Genomic DNA, 5,441 nt, shown 5'->3' on the forward strand with positions numbered 1-5,441 from the left:
CCTATTTCTTCCCCCATCCTGAATCCAAACCCTCCATGTTTACCTTCCTGATGCCAAACTTACCTTTGAACAGGTACCCTCCTTTAAGCCCTGCATCCCTCCTACCTGCTCAGACCTCCGTATGCACCCAACCAAGCCCTTCACCCCCCCAATATATAATAATTTATCACAGTCATATTCAGAAGTCTTCCACCTCTACCTAAATCTGTTCTCACATATTCAGGATGTCCCCTTGCCTAAGATGCCTCTGACTGGTTCACTGATGGCAGCACCCTCAATCAAGAACCCTTCACCACTGGATATGCTATCCCCTAGGGAGACCCTACTCACCCACATAAACCCCATGTAATAGAAGTCACCGCCTTACCACCCCAAATCATCTCCCAACAGGCTGAAGGTATACCCCTGACCAGGAACCTAACCCAGGTTTTCACCCCAGCAAATCAACATCCACAATGACACAAAATATGCTTGTAATATCATCTACTCCAACATGCTTATTTGGAGAGAAAGGGCTTGCCTTACCCAAAAGGACTCTGCCATCATTATTTCCTTCTACACTCAGGAACTTTTAGATGCAGCACTGCTCCCCACTCAAGCTGCCATCCTCCACTGTAAAGATCATCTCAAAGGGACAAAAATACATTTCCATACTTAACAACTTAGCTGACACCATAGCATGTGACACAGCCCACTTGTAGCTCCAATGCTCCCTACAACAATCTCTCTATGCCATCTAAGAAAAATGAAAGTGCTGAATCATTCTCCCTGACTAACAAGACTTTCATTTCCTGAGACTTACCACTCACCCAAAATATCCTCTGGTACCTTCACTGTATTTCATCCTTCTAACCATACCTTAGTTTCCTTCCTAAAAATACTCGTATAACCTCATACCTGATGACAAACTTCTTACAGAACTTAACATCTTCCTGAACCACCTGCCAAAAAACAATCCCAACTCCAATATTCGACTTTCCCAGTTTACAGCCCACCAAATGTGAGGCACCATTCCTGCCTCAGACTGGCAGATTAATTTCACTCACATGACTCCTGTCAGATGCTTTAAATACCTTCTGGTCCTTATAGATATTTTTTCAGGTTGGACAGAAGTCTTTCCCATCAATAACAAAAGGACTTCCACCATAGCTCTTTTCCTCCTAACTGAACTAGTCCCCAGGCTTGACCTACCTTCCTCCCTACAATCAGACAATGGCCCCAAATTCATCTCAGCCACCCCCCAACACATAGTATTCACCTTCCATATCCCCTGGAAATTTCACTTTCCTTACCATTCCCAATTTTCAGGGAAAGTGGAAAGAAATAAGCAAATATTCAAAGAGATCCTAACTAAACTAACCCTAAAAGTAAAGCTAGCTTGGGTAAAATTCCTACCCTGAAGCTGCATAGAGTTTGCCTGCTCTCAGAGAAATTGAAAAGTGGGTCCCCCTATCAGGACAAGGAGCTCAGAAGTTAAGAAGAATTCTGGAACCAGGAGGCATGCTGTGGGTATTGATTTGGGACATCTCTGTCAGTCCCCTCAACTCAGAAACTCACAACCTTGGGATGGGTTGGTGGTTCCACTGCATGGGATGCTATGGTCCTAATTATTTCCTGACTGCCTTCAGGCAAGGCAGCTAATATTTCTTTACCTATAAGCAAGACAAACTCTCTAGACCCCTGGGATCCTGCTCAACAGCCTGGCCCTAATACTTAAGAAAATCCTGAACATCCTGAACCCCCATTAATAGAACTGATAGTTTTAGCTAAAACTAGCCATGAACTCACTCCTCAAACAGCCTGACCCAGAATTAGTAAGTGACTGCTGGATCTGTCTTAGGGCAGGACGAATTTCTTACATAGAAATAGGACTCTCCAGCCTCACAGTCCTTAACAACAACCACACAAAAAGGGATGCTTGTCTAGATGGGCCCCTGTTCCAGTCATTGGTGAAACAGAATGCATCACCTCACATCCCCATCCCAATTACACCCAAGTACTCATTGGTTCCATGGCTCCAGAGAGCACATATTTCTTCTACCCTGACAGGAACCATATTTGTTATCCAGGGGGCCAATCTGATATGATTTTCCCAGTCCCAGATCTAGACATTCTCCCAGGCCATTAACTCAAACAATATCTGACACCCACACTCAAGAACAAAAGAGTCCCCGTTTTATTTCCAGTACTACTGGGAATAGCTATTGTCAGAGCCAAGCCACAGGGGCCACAGCTGTAGGCCTCCAATAAATCCAACAGTCAACTCACCAAGTCAAGAAGGACCTCTCTATGATCCAACAGAGATTATTTAGTCACTCTTCAAAACCAACCTTGCTCACCAGCTGAGATGGTATTACAGAACAGGAGAGGACTTGATCTCATGAGAGCAGAAGAGGGGTAATTTGTGTTTATCTCAATGAGGAAAGGTATTTCTATGCCACCCAATCAGGCATAGCCAAGGAGAATGCTAGCCAACTTTTAGAAAATATGAAAACCAAATATGGTTTCAATAAACAATCCCAGTGGAAGGACACTCAAATCTCCTGGAGCCCATGGTTGGCTCCCTTTGTAGGACCTGTCATCATAGTCCTGCTAATTGTTCCCTTCAGTCCCTGTGTTTTCTGGTGCCTCTCTGGTTTTCTTCAGGAAAGGTTCCATGCTTTCACCTCATGAAGAGTGACAGAATACTTCGTGGACAGCCAATACCAGCCCCTCAAAGAATTTGGCCCTGGCTCCTCATTTGACTTCACCTATCTCTCTCCCTAGAAGGTTAGGACCTTAGAAATCATACACCCCAAGTCACTTATCGAAAATACCTTCAATAGCCCCCTAGACCTCCACCCGTACCTGCTCCTTTGATCTGTACATTTATAAACTTCACTTAAGCTCTGCTGAGACACAGAGAGCCTCTAGCCCATATGGAGGTCTCTGTCCCTCTTCATTTATTGTGTCTGCAATAAATGCTTTCCTTCTGTTGCAGTCCAAGCCCATTGTCTTGCTCTTCAATTTCCTTTACAATCTGGATTTTAAAATTATTACACACACACATTTTCTTATATGAAGATCTTGACAATGTTCTTAACATGCTTATGCACTCATACAAACATGTTTAGGTAAAGAAAATGGAATGAAAATCAATACTACCTATTATGCTGAGAATGCAGTTCTATGGAAAAAATTAAGTGGACTTAAGAAAGGCATGAAAGAGTGGCTTTTACTTTACCAACTTATATGGTTAAATAGGTGAGTTTATTACAAAGAAAGTTTTAAACAAATGCCTTTACTTCCCTCCATGGTCTTGGTTTCTCATTGGAAGATTGGACAACAGAAATCTCTTGGAGTGTAGGTAAGGATTTACCAGTTGGTGGATTAGAAAGAACGATTCTGATGCGGCCCTGTTGCATCCATAGCTATTCTCAAAGTGGCTTTCTGATTGTGATGCAGCATCTATATTTGGGGGCAAAATGTATCTCCAACATGAAACTGTACAGACAAAGGCCTTAAACCAGGGTTGATGCTTCAGGGTAAGTTGCATCTTTGATTACTGGGATAAGGACATACATACAATTAAATAATTCCATATCCTGTGATGGATACGTTTGGTTTCTCAGTGGGCTGAGGCTGCTACATGGAAACTTTAGCCAAAAATGCCAAATGTAGAGTTCTGTGAAGCATGCATGCACCCTTGATCCACCCAATGCCCTGAGGCAATTTAGCTAAGTTATGTAGCCTTTATTCCCTTAGATCTCACAGAGGGCTATAGGTACAGATCTCTTCAGACTCTGGTGAGTTAGAGAAATGTGAACGGGGATAAACTAGTAAGCACACAGCTTGACTCAGAAGTGTTCAGTTGAGGTTACTCCTTCCGTTCTTCTGCTTGGAGGATGCAGTCACAACATGAAATAGCTAATGATTTGAAGTCAAATAGGCTTGGAGACTCTCATGAATCTGAGGTCTTTACGTTCCAGGACTCACCATGTTTCCTTTATCATTAAAATGGATGTGGAAGGACCTACCTTCCATGGTTGAATGATGTGTAGGTGACAACAAGATTTTACTTGCTTTTGTTCCCCTGATGGTCACAATAAATTGTCACAGCTGTTACTGAATGAGTTTCCACACAAAGCAAAGGCATGGCTGTGAAATATTTGCTCAACACAAAACAATAAAAAAGGAGGTGAGTGTGAAACTGAAACAGTCATTTTTAAGTAAGCTAATTGGGAATGAATATACAGGAACAATGGCACCATTGGCTCTAATGAACTGGGAAAGAAGCCAAGTCTAAATATTTTCTGTTTTGTAAAATTTATTATAATAAAAATATTATAGCAATTTAATTGACAGTAAATATATGTCATCAGTGATTAAGTACTTTGTCACATACACATATTAGATTTGGGAAGAAACAATAGGAAAACATCCTCTCACCTAATGTTTTGTAGGGTAAGTGGCCTTCTGTCAGGAAAAATGAGGAGTTGAATGAGTCATTTATGTTCAGGTAAAAATATATGATGTCCATGCAAGAGAACTGATTTCTTGGATTGCTTTATTTTTCCTTGGATGGCTATTACCTGCCTTTACACGAAGTTAGTTCCTCAATTAGGTATGTACCCAACAGTATGATTGCTTGAAGAAGGATTAAATGACAGAGGTGACAGAAAAATACATTTTCAGTGGACTCTCAGAAAGGGACTCAGAGAGTCTTTGAACAGCTATAAAACATGTACATCCCCATCAAGGTAAACAGAATGCACTTTATATTTCTAAACAAACTTTAATATTTTTCATCTGGAGTTATTTCTATACTGTCAGCATAAAAATGTTCTGTGCATGTGGTTTGGTATTTATGAGTGAGTTTTATCTTTAAACAGATTTGTAACTAAAAACAGAAATATATTTTTATGGGAGACAGCTGGTTGGGAGATTAAAGATACACATGGGGGGGGGGCTCAAATTAATGAACATTCCTAGACAGAGAATGTCTGTGAGTATTAGGAATTTTTAAACTTGTGACCTAAAACCATGTAATCATCACCAGTTTCCCAGGATAGGTTTCAGATTATTGGGCATTAAGAGAAAAATAAAATCTTGGTAAGTTCAGTACAAAAAAAAAAATACTTTATTCTATCTCAAGGAATCATAGATAAGTATACATACCATGTGAACAAAAACTTGAATTACAATGCAATTCAATTTATGGAATTCAGAAAAAGAAAGGTTAACCAGTCAAATCAGGACAATTTTGGGCACGCTTTCTGCGAGTACAAAAAGATGTGTGCCTAACAATTTGGATTTGATCTCTAAATGTTAAGCATCTGCCACATGTTTTTGCCGAGAGTGTGCCATAAGTTGAAATAAAATTAGCTAAGTTTGACTTCTAAAAACATTGTTAAATGTGAATTTACAAACATTTCTATGGAAGCAGAATATAACAGTTTCAA

Source organism: Jaculus jaculus, chromosome 1 (genome assembly GCF_020740685.1).
Source record: "Jaculus jaculus isolate mJacJac1 chromosome 1, mJacJac1.mat.Y.cur, whole genome shotgun sequence".
Classification (NCBI taxonomy): Eukaryota; Metazoa; Chordata; class Mammalia; order Rodentia; family Dipodidae; genus Jaculus; species Jaculus jaculus.